The sequence below is a fragment of the Portunus trituberculatus genome, chromosome 16 (assembly GCF_017591435.1).
Source record: "Portunus trituberculatus isolate SZX2019 chromosome 16, ASM1759143v1, whole genome shotgun sequence".
In the NCBI taxonomy this organism is placed as follows: Eukaryota; Metazoa; Arthropoda; class Malacostraca; order Decapoda; family Portunidae; genus Portunus; species Portunus trituberculatus.
In genome coordinates this window covers 10,640,445-10,656,258 of record NC_059270.1, presented here as the reverse complement: position 1 = coordinate 10,656,258, position 15,814 = coordinate 10,640,445, and the positions used below count along the sequence as shown (strand labels likewise).

Below are 15,814 nucleotides of genomic sequence, written 5' to 3'. Positions count from 1 at the left end.
TGTCTTTCCCTCTCATTCTCTTTATTATAAGGCAGAAATTTTATACTTAATAGGCCTACATTATATTAAAAAAAACTCAGACTCAGAGCCTAATGGTAATTAATTTAAGGCTCGGTACATAATGAAAGTGTGTGTCACGCAATCTCATACTGTCATAGCTTATGTACGGTGTTTCCTTAAAAAAAAAAAAAAAACATTTCACAATCACAGTAAGACACGGTACAAAGGCATTCTAAAGCCATCACGTCGCAAATTGTTTTTATGAATACGTGTGTTCCGACTCAGGATGGCAGTGGATGGATGACTCATGGGAATCCGGTATTAAATGATTCTGGCTTCACTTTAGTGCAAGATGTTTTCACAGTTTCTCTCTCTCTCTCTCTCTCTCTCTCTCTCTCTCTCTCTCTCTCTCTCTCTCTCTCTCTCTCTCTCTCTCTCTCTCTCTCTCTCTCTCTCTCTCTCTCTCTCTCTCTCTCTCTCTCTCTCTCTCTCTCTCTCTCTCTCTCTCTCTCTCTCTCTCTCTCTCTCTCTCTCTCTCTCTCTCTCTCTCTCTCTCTCTCTCTCTCTCTCTCTCTCTCTCTCTCTCTCTCTCTCTCTCTCTCTCTCTCTCTCTCTCTCTCTCTCTCTCTCTCTCTCTCTCTCTCTCTCTCTCTCTCTCTCTCTCTCTCTCTCTCTCTCTCTCTCTCTCTCTCTCTCTCTCTCTCTCTCTCTCTCTCTCTCTCTCTCTCTCTCTCTCTCTCTCTCTCTCTCTCTCTCTCTCTCTCTCTCTCTCTCTCTCTCTCTCTCTCTCTCTCTCTCTCTCTCTCTCTCTCTCTCTCTCTCTCTCTCTCTCTCTCTCTCTCTCTCTCTCTCTCTCTCTCTCTCTCTCTCTCTCTCTCTCTCTCTCTCTCTCTCTCTCTCTCTCTCTCTCTCTCTCTCTCTCTCTCTCTCTCTCTCTCTCTCTCTCTCTCTCTCTCTCTCTCTCTCTCTCTCTCTCTCTCTCTCTCTCTCTCTCTCTCTCTCTCTCTCTCGTGGAATCTCGCCTCCATTGGGCCGCCCCCCAGATCTGCCTTGCAACTGGACATTTTCACTCGCCAAGTTCAAAGGTGTGACTCGTCTGCTTCTCTTTCTAGACAGCGTATTTCCGGACATAAAAGGCAATGCAGGAAGTAAAATGTAAAATTCCGCCAAGTGCCACCAGTGAGCGTGGAGGGCGGCGCGACCTGCCGTGTTAGTATATGTCTCACAGCTTATTACAAAACTGTCTCTGACTTGGCTCTTGCATCGCCTGTCCTCTTCATGTCCCTTGTAGATTTCGTCCTCTTTCTAATAATAGTTATTAAAAAACTGAGCAAATGAATGAAGCTTACGTGACGAGTAAAAGATATTACTTGTTGCTATGCTTTATTACATGGTCGTGTCATTGAGTACTTTAGCTGCAGTGTAGGTCAACTAATGGTTAAACAACTGTTTCGTTCATGGTGTCTTCTAATTCAATGTGAATTTGATGTAGAATATAGATGTACGTAATTTCTTTGATATTATTTCAACTTGCGTTATGGGAAAATTTTGATTGAAGTACATTAAAAAAAATGAGACCACTGTATAAATGAAATGATAATACCAGTGAATAAATACCATTAAATTATGTTGATATTTCAGGAACACAGCATATCAGTGGTGTCGCGCAATGGATCTCAAACACATCTTCCATTGTGTGATTGCTTTTGGAAAATGTCATTGGCATATTCATGAAAAAAAAAAAAAGGTAGGTTGCATTTTCTCCTCCACTAGAAATGCTGAGAATAATTGTTGAGCATTCCATCATTTTTCAGCCTCACTTGAAATATAAGATTAGTAATCTACAGTAAGAGTTTTTTTTTCTCTCTCTCTTTTTAAGATTACGTAAAAAGTGAAGGTAGAAAAATTGTGTTTTATATCATAAGCATAGCAGATTTCACGTTATAGCCAATAGGTCGAGAGGATAGAAGAATAAGAATAGATTAAATTCATATCAATAGGTGCAAGAACAACCAGAGAGAGAGAGAGAGAGAGAGAGAGAGAGCAGTTGTGTATCGTCAATTAATGAGTACCCTTCCTTCTATACACGTGTACTAGATTGAAGTTCATGCATTGTGAAGCCTTTAAGATGAATTTCCATTTCTCGCTCACACGCACACTTGAATATGTTTGTGAGTGTGTGTGTGTGTGTGTGTGTGTGTGTGTGTGTGTGTGTGTGTGTGTGTGTGTGTGTGTGTGTGTGTGTGTGTGTGTGTGTGTGTGTGTATATATATATATATATATATATATATATATATATATATATATATATATATATATATATATATATATATATATATATATATATATATATATATATATATATATATATATATATATATATATATATATATATATATATATATATATATATATATATATATATATATATATATATATATATATATATATATATATATATATATATATATATATATATATATATATATATATATATAAAGTTCATTAACATCATTAACGTTTTACTTTCAAGTGTAACTATTTTAGCGTCAGGCAAAAATGTCTTCAAATAGAGCAATAATAATAGATTTTTTTCATCATAAAGCAAAGATTGATATATTGTAGTTTCTATTATTCATTTCTTTTTTTTCTTTTAGTGAGTGAAACAGTGGTGTAATATTTATGTTTCGTCTGGTTTTGTCTTTTTCATCTATATGGAGCTTTGGAGAGACACTGCTGATATCACAAGCAAGGTTGTTGGAAGGGGAGAGTATTCTTTAAGTTTGCCGTAAAATGTTCGACTTATATTCGACTTGACAAAGTTGAATTGAGGCCAGAGACAAAGATGAGAGGTGAAATGGGGAAATGTGAATGTATCCACAAAGATCAACACGCACTCATTGATCTCTCCCGTGCTATGGGCCAACCTCCTGTTTTACTGACCTTGATTACAACATTACATGTTCCTAAGAGTCTGTCCCTCATCTCGTTAGGGTTAAATTGTGCAACAAAGAAGGCCATAAGGAGACTGCAAGGGCGTGGACGGTCTATGGTGGTGTCCCTTTAACGTCAAACTTCTGATGCAGCTTACGTGAACTAACAATAACAGATTGTTCGTTGCAGTTTATTGTTTGCTGGCATCTGCACTTGACAAGTCAACAGATTACAAAAAAAAAAAAAAAGAAATAAAAAAGTGGTACGCTACATGGTAAATGTAATATGAAATCTCATAACCAGCCTCTACTCCTCCTGAGATCTATCCAGTTGTATGTTACTTTTTTCCTAATATTTTCCTTCGTTTACCAATTCTCTCTCACCACTGCCCACCCCCCTTCCCCATGGACTCCACCTCGTCCTAAGACCAACAATAGGCAAGGTTTATGGGTTCGTTCCTCCCTTAATTAACTACGCCTCTCTCGGCAAGCAGACTATTTCTTCAGATTATTAACACTAAACCACAAGCTCCCTCAGATCTCAGGTTCTAATGTAGCTCTGTCGCTTGTCGTATACAATTGGCAAAGCTCTTGTTACATATGACTTCTCGCTGGTAGCGTCTGAAATAAACTTGATCGCGTATACACATTGCCTTTAATCTTATTCGTTTTAGTAACTTTCAGTGTTTATAATTTCATTTTTTTAGAATAATGCTAAGAATATTAGGTCACATAACAATAGCGTATTCAGTTCATGTAATCTCTGTACTTTGTTACTTTAGGTTAATTTAAGTAGATGAAAGGTTACTTGGAGACGCATATTCTTATCCCTGGTTTCATTGTCACCCGCTCTGGTTTGCCTGCAGCGGTGAGGTTCAGAAAGTCTTGGCAGCTGCACAACACTGAAGGAACAGTGTCTCGTAGCCTCGTGTCTGATATCCATGATTGGCCTCGCAAGCTTGTGTCTGGAGATTAAGAGTCAAATAATCTTCCCTACAAAAGCATCTCGGAAATTGAATTTTTTCCTGTGCTGCAGTGATGAAACATTTAAACCTGCTGGGTTACCATACGTTAGCTGGTAAAACTTCCGGGAGAAAGCCATGCAGATGATAAAGAAAATAATATCAAGCGATGTTTCTTTCAAGACCATTGCTGCTGCTCATATTGCAAGGAGTAACACGCTTGCCACACGAAGGTATTCAGACATATATAGCGTCTCCAGCGTGTGAGGGAATGTGTCGCAGCAGCTCAGATGCCGCAGGGCTCATATAGCTGTGTCCTTTATCCCGCCGAGGCACACTTCGTTTGGCTTCCTTGCCTCGCCACGTGCATACCTCTCTCTAATCTTTCCCCAGATTATACATGTGGCGAACACATGCGCTGTGCAAATCTGAAGTATTTGTAATAAAATATTCATCTAACTTACTCACGCTGAAACTATTGTAATAATATATTCTATGATATACTGTGTACATGCCTGGCATCCCCTTAATAGAGTTGATAGCTACTGTAACATAAAGAGCCCCCAAAAGCGAGCGTGCCCGCACTCGTGCTCCTGCGCACACACACACAGACACAGACACACACACACAGACACACACACACACACACACACACACACACACACACACACACACACACACACACACACACACACACACACACACACACACACACACACACACACACACACACACACACACCATTACGAGAAGGTAAGATCATTACTATTGTATGCTCATCTCCATGGGACAGAAACTGCCCACTAATGGTACGGGATCTACAAAAATATGTTCACATACGAACATTCCCTTCTCGAGCTTCTCCCAAGCACAGCTACTACTGCCCCTGACAGGTATTGTACCAGGTGGTGCTCATTGTGCGCGGTCATTACAGCATACTTAAAGACAACCTTCCTTTATTGGTGGAAAGTGTTATAGTTTGTATGAAAATTTACAATTTCTTACCAAACGTTCTTGAAATGCATCTCTTAAAGAACATATGATAACAAAGGATTAAACATTTTTAGCTTCAGCTTGCAAATGGTAGTGGACCTTTCCTTTTTAATGTTTTGTTGCCCTTGGGAAGTTTCCTTCTTGCATAAAAATATAGAAAAATTGTTTTTTTGCACTGGTAAAAGATCTTTTGCAAATACTGTCTTCACCACTTGAGGATGTAAGGGATTAACAACGAAGAAATTCTGTTGATCCCTTTTAGATATAAAAAAAAAAAAATCGCACAAAGTTTGACATTAATTTGATGGAGATTATTGACTTATTTTAACTGCTGAGGGTGAAAACAAGAGTTTGAGGGCATACACACACTCGCTCTCGCACACACACACACACACACACACACACACACACACACACACACACACACACACACACACACACACACACACACACACACACACACTGCGTAATGTGGTTAGCATGCTCGACTCACAATCGAGAGGCCCGGGTTCGAGTCCCGGAAAGCGGCGAGGCAAATGGGCAAGCCCCTTAATGTGTGGCCTCTGTTCACCTAGCAGTAAATAGGTACGGGATGTAACTCGAGGGGTTGTAGCCTCGCTTTCCCGGTGTGTGTTGTGCGTGATGTGGTCTCAGTCCTACCCGAAGATCCGTCTATAAGCTCTAAGCTCGCTCCGTAATGGGGAAGATTGGCTGGGTGACCAGCAGAAGAGCGAAGTGAATTACACACACACACACACACACACACACACACACACACACACACACTGTTGTTATTCAGAGATGCGGCGAGATCCATAAATTAATCTTCTATTTCGCAGAGAAGTATATCATGACCCACTACGGACTGGGACAGATAAAGCAGACTACACTGTGACTCCATTAATGATCATTCTGAGGATAGCAGTGGTAACATACATGCTTTTAAGATGTGATGATGCTGATGATACCGATGATATTACTACTACTACTACTACTACTACTACACGCCCGGTAGCTCAGTGGTTAGAGCGCTGGCTTCACAAACCAGAGGACCGGGGTTCGATTCCCCGGCCGGGTGGAGATATTCGGGTGTGTCTCCTTTCACGTGTAGCCCCTGTTCACCTAGCAGTAAGTAGGTACGGGATGTAAATCGAGGAGTTGTGACCTTGTTGTCCCGGTGTGTGGTGTGTGCCTGGTCTCAGGCCTATCTGAAGATCGGAAATAATGAGCTCTGAGCTCAGAGACTGCAGCAGATCAAACAGTGAAACTGTACTACTATTGACAGTATTAGTAGTGGTATTAGCTGTAATACTACTATGATTGCAAGTATTAATAGTGGTAATAGTAAAGTAGTAATAGTGTTATTACCACTACTACTACTACTACAACTACTACAGTACTACTGCTACTACTACTACTACTACTACAGTACTACCACTACTACTACTACTACTACTATTACTACTACTACTACTACTACCACTATTACTATTACTACTACAACTACTACTACTACTACTACTACTACTACTACTACTACTACTATTACTACTACTACTGCAAATGTGCTATTAATACTACTGCTACTAATGATGATGATGGTGGTGGTGATGTTGATAATGATAATAATAATGATAATGATATTGTTAATACCAAAATACTACTACTACTACTACTACTACTACTAATAATAATAATAATAATAATAATGGTAATAATAACAATTAAATTAATAATGATAACAATATATATAAAAAAATAATAATAATGATAATAAAATAATAATAATAATAATAATAATAATAATAATAATAATGATATTTATCATTTTTATCATTTTTTATTTTTATTATTATCTTAATTATTATCATTTCATCTTTATTATTATTATTTAATCATTATAATCTTAATTATTATTATTATTATTATTATCATTTTTATTACTATTATCATTATATTGTTATCGCAATTACCATTATGATTATTATTATCATTATTATTATTATTATTATTATTATTATTATTATTATTATTATTATTATTATTATTATTATCATTATTATTGTTATAAATATTATCTGATAATTAGAGAGTGATGACGAGAGAAATAACAATAAAAACTCTCCAAAACATAATGACGTTTTCTTTTTATAGCAATGGTCTAATGTGTTGTTCCATTGTAGAGCATACAGAGTCTCGAAAAAAATCTGACCTTGTGAAGATAGCAAATTTAACTCAAATAGGCGCGTCCCCTTCACAGTAGCGTGTCAGCCGCGGAGGGCGAACCCTTGCGGCCCTTCTGATAAACGGCTCAAGGTACGTAGTAAAATTATCACCGAAGAGGAGTTGTGGGAACCCCGTCCACCGCAGCCACAGCCAAGTACCCACACGTCGAGATAAACAAGTTACGGGTGCATAAATTCAGGACAAAATGACACTGAAATCTTATACGTTTTCCTGCAGGCATTGCTTCCCGCGGGGCCTCATGAGCGTGGTATTTTATCGTGCCTGAAGATGTATCTCTGAAGCTAAACAAGGTGGCTTTTAGATGTAAAGTGAGTTAAGGAATACAGGAAACTGTTAGTAGGATTTTCTCTTAGAAGACGCAAAAATTCACAATTTTGCGTGAGATAGATTATTAGGTAAGGTATTAGAAAGGTAGGTTATTATATAATAGCAATTACAGGTTCTCTTGTTTGTCATGATCTCAGTCACTTGCTTGTCTGGCTTCCTTGAATAAAGACTCTTTAGTAGAACGGGGATAAGCCTTTTCTACCCTGCTCTGCAATACGTAATTCAACAGAATCATGTAGTGTAGCCGATACAATGTATACCAACATGTAAACATGTAACGCGGTCTCTGTTTTAATGTGTATTCTTATTTAGCCCTGTGCATTATTTTAATCGCCTTCAGTGTATTGCAGAAACGCTATATTGAGAAAAGTGCGTTATACAATGACTGACTACATCATTACTTTACACTCTATGTGATGGGTGAATTGCATTATTCGTCATTGTTAATTTTACTGGAGGTTTTAGTGTATTAACTGTCGCTCGCTGGTCAGCCAGCTAGCTTTTCCCATTAAGGAGAGAGCTCAGAGCTCATAGACCGATCTTCGGGTAGGACTGAGACCACACGGCATTCCATACACCGGGAAAGAGAAACCACAACCCGTCGAATTACACCCCGTACCTACTTCCTGCTAGGTGAGCATGGGCTATACATTAAGAGGTTTGCCCATTTGCCTCATCGCGCCCGGGACTCGAACCTAGGCCTTCTCGGTTGTGAGCCGAATGTGCTAACCACTACCCTACGCGGTGTGTGTGTGTGTGTGTGTGTGTGTGTGTGTGTGTGTAATTCACCTCGGTTGTCTGCTGGTCACCCAGCCAGTCTTCCCCATTACGGAGCGAGCTTACAGCTCATAGACCGATCTTCGGGTAGGACTGAGACCACAACACACTCCACACACCGGGAAAGCGAGGCCACAACCCCTCGAGTTACATCCCGTACCTATTTACTGCTAGGTGAACACATTAAGAGGCTTGCCCATTTGCCTCGCCGCGCCGGGATTCGAACCCGTCCCTCTCGATTGTGAGTCGAGCGTGCTAACCACTACACTACGCGGTGTGCGTGTGTGTGTGTGTGTTTTTAAGCGCCGTACGTTTGCCTTCAACGGATATAAATAAGCTATCTGAGTCTTGAGTTTTGAATCATGTTGACTGATTTTGATATATTGAGTAATGCGTAGCATTTATATGTGCAGTCTTTCATCACTTCACACTGACCATGACTTAACATATTCATTCTTGAATTTTGAATTCTATGACTGGAGAGAGAGAGAGAGAGAGAGAGAGAGAGAGAGAGAGAGAGAGAGAGAGAGAGAGAGAGAGAGAGAGAGAGAGAGAGAGAGAGAGAGAGAGAGAGAGAGAGAGAGAGAGAGAGAGAGAGAGAGAGAGATGATGATGATGATGATGATGAACCAAACAAACAAAAAGGAGAAAGGGACAAAGAAAGACAAAAGAATGCATAGAAATTAGTAAGGAAAATCAAGATTCATATAAAGTAAGAAAGTTGAAAAGAGTCACAATATATATATATATATATATATATATATATATATATATATATATATATATATATATATATATATATATATATATATATATATATATATATATATATGAACACAATCTTGTCAAAATTCAATGTGAAGCAGGTGCTAAAGTGAGAGTCGTGCATGGTACGAAGGCACTGTACCCTCTCACGCCTCACCACTTGTAGACTTGACGGGTGTTGGCGCTCTTTTTAATACGATTGACTATTAATATGTATCAAAAGAAGTTATTACCACCATCTCCATATTATTTGTCATTTTAAACAATGTGTTACTTTACCAATCATTTTGTGCTCGCAAACCTTGATGTGCAGGAGTGCCTTCAATATACTGGTCTGAAACTGCTGTATACATTGAGATTTTTTTTTTCTTCCTTCACTTCTTTCTCTAAAGTATCTGTTTATTTCTGTTTGCTTGTGATTTGTATCCTCGCCGCTTTCTTCTCCTTTTTCTTGTTAATCTTCAAGAGTTTGCATTGTGTTTCTGTAAGGCAGTCTGATATGTAGTTAGACAGTGTTCATTACAACTTGGAAAAAATAATGAGACACGAAATCAATTTCTATTGGTTTACGTATTCACACCTGAGACCGCTCACTCCGTTTTTATAATGAAGGTGTTTTCCTCAGGTCATATATATTGTGCTAATCTAACTTACTTTCAGTCATTGCTGTCTCAGTGTGGACATGAAACAAACATTTTTTTTTTTGTTGGTTCCGATGAGAGAATAAACATGCACATAAATGTGAACCTTGACTTTTTTGTAATACGAATGATATATCAACATCAAAAGTCGGTGTAAGACCTGAGGTAATTGTTGGAGATTAGCTATTTTTTAGGGCATTACTCGTCCTCTTTCCAAAATTAATTGCTCTGAAACCATTTGCTCCAGACGTCACACCTGAGTAATGACAGGTGGTATTTGAGAATTCTGAAGCGGATTTTTGCCACACAAGTAGAGGGAGGAGAGGGGGCGGAGAGACGAAGGAGTTTACTTAATGCTTAGGAGGAAACAAGGACTGAATAGTGGTGGTGCTACTGAGGTTGGATGAATTACAGAGAGGAAATTTCGAACGAACAGGAAACAATACATTTTTGTTATTGCTGATCTCGTGAATACTGCTATATCTGAAAGGAAATAATATTTTCCAGTTATTCGTAAAGTATTATATAATGCACTGAAAAAAAAAAAAAAAAAAACTAATTCTATTCAAAGCAATGAAGTTTTGATTTGAGACCATTCTTACTAGGACAACTTCTTATCATAGGCCATTTTATCAATTTTTCTTCATTTTAATGGTTTCAAGATTTACCCCAAAAAGACAGCTTCTCCATTTTTTTTTTTTTTCATAGTATAAGGAGAAAAGCAGGAAGAAAATGGAAAGATGGTGGTTGTGTTGGTAAATGAAGAAAAAAATGGTAAATAAATAAATAAATATATAAATAAATAAAAAAATATATATATATATATATATATATATATATATATATATATATATATATATATATATATATATATATATATATATATATATATATCTCAGACGGTGGTGATGATAATGAACAGGTAACGTCAGTGTGTTGAAGTAGGAAGGTCGTGAATGAATGAACGAGAGTGAGAGTATTTCAACAAAACATTTTTCGAATATGAGAAATAAAACTGAAACGAAAATTCAGGCAGCAATAAAAAAATGTATTGGATATCCTTTTTTTCCCCGGAGGAACATTCTGTATCTCCTATTCGTTTCACTGAACTGACGTCGGTTTGATTTATTCCACAATGACTCATATTGGTGTAGTTTTTGCTCGTGCACTTCAGGATTAATCGGTACTGGCAATGATCAGGGTAACGGAATTTACTTTTTTCTTTCTTTGTTATTATTGAGGCAACTGTCTATCAAAGCCAGTTATCAGACACCATATGTCAAGATATTAGCAAAAAATTATATTCATCATTGATCCATTATATAAAGACACAAAAACTGCCGTCATGTCATGTCATAGAACATATTTCTCTCTTTTCCCATTGCTTACTGCTTGTTTTGGTTTCTCTATATATCAAATTAATATATAAGCAAATATATTAAGAAATCGAGCAATGATTTCGGGTAATATGCATCGAAACCATCCTCGAAATCCAGTCCGTAGAATCCCTTGCGCATGTGGAGTAGAATCGTGGGCGTGGCACGAAACAGGAAGGTTATTAGCGACTTTATATTTACCTAATCTGGCCAGAGCGCTGTGCACATCCTCAGGGAAATAAGGCACAGCGGTCTGTCGGCCTGGGCTCCTAGTTTATGCATAAAGATAAATGAAATGAAACTGTCAATCTGTAGCTTTGATATTGTGGTAGTTGTCCTTAAACTGGGGTAGCATATATATATATATATATATATATATATATATATATATATATATATATATATATATATATATATATATATATATATATATATATATATATATATATATATATATATCATCTGGCATTGTATTTAAGGATAACAGTCAACTCAGCCGAATTTGAAAACAAAAATATGATAAAAGATCAATTAAATTTCAAAAATAGTTTGCCTCTAGGCGAGATCTAGTTGTCCGAAGCAAAGCAGAGTAGAGAGGGTGGTCAAATAACAGAAAAAAAGTTAATTCTTTGCTGAAAAATAAACACAACAATTTTTAATATTTGTTATAGGTTTCTTATGTATTTTTTTCTCTTAAATCATGCAATATGAACACAGTAACAGTCAATATAAAGAAAGTTTGTAAGAGTGAGCGTTAGATAAATTTGCCGATCATAATGGTAGATGAATAGTTTTTCGTGCTCAGGAACTGCCTTATGGGGGTTAACAAATCCCTCACACTGCGCTTAACACTCTTATCAAGAAGAGAGAGAGAGAGAGAGAGAGAGAGAGAGAGAGAGAGAGAGAGAGAGAGAGAGAGAAAGGAAATGGGGAGAAAATGTTCTTTTATATTATTGCCTATGTCGCCTGTAGCTATACTTAAAAAGTATTAGAAGCGCTATTCAGCTTCCACATTTTTACAGCTCCACCTAAAACCTGGGTATCATGGTGACATGTAGGAAATTTAGACCAGTTGACAAATGACAAAGTTTCAAGGCGGTACGTAGTGGGATTCTAATCTGCTCAAGAACGTCTGCCCGATTCCACACCTACCACCTTATCCACTACGCCACCGCCTCCCATTATTGTTAGTAATATATAAGAAAATATTCAAAAGTACTTAAAAGCAACTGACCCCTCTGCCTTTACCCTCTTGCTGACCTTCCTCGCCCCCACTGGAGGTCAGAGTGCAGAACGCGAAGGTCAAATTGTTTGGTCGTGCATAAAAGAGGAAGAGACAGACAAGCTATTGCACTTTTTATACACACACACACACACACACACACACACACACACACACACACACACACACACACACACACACACACACACACACACACACACACACACACACACACACACACACACACACACACACACACACACACACACACACACACACACACACACACACACACACACACACACACACACACACACCAGTTGACGTGGAAACAACATATCACCACCACAGTGAAGTCAGCGGCCTACAGACTACATGTTACGTTGACTCAAATCCGTGGGGACACCGACAGACGAGGTAAGGAGGGTGTATCTTACCTTCATCTTCTCCAGGTTCATGTATGCCTCTCCATCGTGATCCTCCCCTCTCAGCCCCACTCAACAGCAGCAGCTGGAGAATGTGAAAAAGAGGGCGTGCAGGGTCATCCTCGTCCCTACCTACATCAGCTACGACCACGCCCTGACCACACTAAATCTCTCCAGGCTGTCTGCCAGACACCGAGAGGCCCTCAAGAAACTGAGGAAGAGTATGCTGCGTTATCCGTGCCTACGCCACCTTCTCCCCCTTCACACACCTCGCCCAGTCTGTGCCACATGACACCACAACGTAGTCATACCCTTGAGAACTCCACGCACGGACCGATACCACCACAGTGCGATACCCACCATGGTGCGAGACATAAACCTTTAGGCTAGTGTTCTACTCTCAAGCATTCCCCCATGTATATTTTCAGTATGTACAGTATGTACTGCAATTCTAATAAACCGTATATTACATTATTACTATTATTATTATTATTATTATCACACACACACACACACACACACACACACACACACACACACACACACACACACACACACACACACACACACACACACACACACACACACACACACACACACACACACACACACACACACACACACACACACATATTTTCAAATCCAAAATATCTCCACTGTCTATAGTGAACACAAAAAATAAATCACCATCCTGGCAGCTGTACCTGTGGCGCCAGTGGTTACCTGTTGATGTACGTGCAGTCTTTCCCTACTTGTTGTGATTAGAGTCAGCGATGCTTTCCTCGTGGGCTTACATTCACAACGTACGTTACGAGAGAGAACAGAACCTGATGAGAATTCTGTCTTCGCAGAAGAAAAATTGCTGAAAGTTTAGCTCAGGCTTCACATAAATAGCTCCAAGCCATCCTCAGTGTTTGTAAGCGCCTGGTTGCGAGAAGAATTTATGCTAAAATTATCTGCTTCTCTGTTTTTATTTATTTTTATTTTTTATTTTTTTATTTATTTTTTTTTTGTCGGCAAGCCTTTTAACATAGAATGGTAACATGCTAATGGAAAGCGATGTTTCCATAATTTTCTCTTGTTTAGCTCTTTTTTTATTATTTTTTTATTGTTGTTATCTTCTTGAGCTCTGTATTAGTTCAGAACTGTTGCTCTGAATTTTAGCAGACTTTTCTGTCAACAAAGATTAGCATAAAGAAAACGACTTCATTTAACATATTGGTTTTGAATGTGAAGTAACATTTTATTTCGTGATTACCTCATGACACATTTTTCTGTTTGTGTTGGATTCTTAAGAATATGTAGATAAAATAAAGTTTGTAAAATTTGAATGAAGATCGAAATTTTTAAATCGATAAATTCTCAGCGATTCGTACAGTAGGTAGCGCTACATATGGAGGAAGAAATCTGGCCAGCAGTCCACTGCCTAGCGTTAACCGCTTCAGTACTAAGACGCATTCTTATCTTGAGTTTAGGTATGATTTGTCGATTTTAATTACATTAGGAAGTGTGTATGGAGGTCAGAAGATTAATGGCCATATTCTTCATTATTTTAACTCCCAAATGAGTTTCTGCAGCTGTAAAGAATCACCAAATAGTAAGCAGAATGAATATGGAAACGCGTCATGGTACTGAAGGGGTTAATTTACATAATCGAAACAGTTCTTCATGATTATCGAGAATGATTGTTCATCAATATCAACGACACTCCGACTAGAAACACACACACACACACACACACACACACACAAAGGGATTCCTCACATCGCGTACCCACTTTAGTCTTACAATTGAATGAGAGCCAAGACTTTTATCTTTGGAATGCTTAAGATGATTGATTGTCTCACGATGATGATATGGTAATTGTATTTAAATTTGAATAAGCTTCCTGTAGTTATTTTTCCGCGCAGGCGGGCCGTTTGTCTGTCTAGGTACGCGTATATAGTGTCGTAAACCTGGTCGTGTTTTATGATGTCATGGTAATACGAATATAATAGTTTACCCTTAATGAACCCGTACATCACGGCAGTAAATTGTATTGCATAATGACCCTTTCGGGGCTCCGTGACGGGGGAGGAGACTGAAGGGAGAGGAGAGAAGGTGAGAGAAAGGAAGGGAAAAGAAAAGAAGACGAGAGGGGGTGGAGGTCTTAGGAGAAAACAAGATTAACAAGAGGAAAAGAAAGACGAAAAGTAAAATTAGAGAACAAGGAATGGGAGTAAAAAGAAAAAGGAAGAAAGACAAAGAGAAAGCAGATTACCTCATCCTTTCTTAATCAAGTATATAGATGCAAAACCCATCTTTAAAGTGTAATCTGGAAAAAAAGAAAACCACATACATTAGTACCCCAGTGAGCCCTAATGAGACACGCCGTCTTGGCCTCAATGCTTTGTATTATCTCTGCGAAGCGTTAATATTGATTCTTCCGTCATCGATCACGTGGTGTAAACGGCTTAATGGCCATGAGCTGAATAGGAAGAACCTTCGCACCGTCCCGCCCCGACAGCCTTGACTTATCTATAGAGCCAACAACCCCTAACGATCTATCCCTCCCCGCCTCCTCACCCATCTGCACCCACCTCACGACACCCTTCCACAGTGCTCTCTCTCTCTCTCTCTCTCTCTCTCTCTCTCTCTCTCTCTCTCTCTCTGCATTCGCCCTCTTCTCCCACCCTGCATCGGACACACTCTGCGATGACTCTCCATCCATCATTTCTCCGCACTAAAATGTACGTAATAAAACCTCGCACAATTGGTACTGCCTAGTTTACCGAAATGACTAAGTACATGTCGTTGTTAAAAGATTTTGCAGGAACATGTATGAATAGAGCACACGGCACCGTCACCACCGCTTTTATGGCGACCACCGACCATCACTTATACGATCACCACCACCACGGCCGCCGCCAGTCAGGCACAAAATATATTAATTATATAACTGGACCGTCCTATCCTGGTCGCCCACCTTCCCCATCACTTACACTCCCTCATTATTCACTCGCATCGTCATTCTTTTCATCAATATCAGAGTCTGGTCCAGTATCGTTATCAACAGCAGGCGACGAGGCGAGGCAAGGGCGAGGCACCACCATCTATTGCAGGACCCACCACCACCACCACCATCACCACCACCACCCTGCCTGCTG

General features: G+C 38.9%; 1 long non-coding RNA gene across 2 annotated transcripts in view; it reads left to right on the top strand.

Moving 5' to 3' along the window:
- Window positions 1-15,814, top strand: part of LOC123504629 — a 173,556-nt gene that overhangs the window by 151,069 nt on the left and 6,673 nt on the right. The window contains exon 3 of one of the 2 annotated variants that reach the window (XR_006674897.1): window positions 12,846-13,077. The exons of the other annotated variant lie outside the window; for it this stretch is intronic. This is a non-coding gene — a long non-coding RNA (uncharacterized LOC123504629). Of the gene's footprint in view, window positions 1-12,845; window positions 13,078-15,814 lie in introns of those variants that run through there. 2 annotated transcript variants of the gene reach the window in all.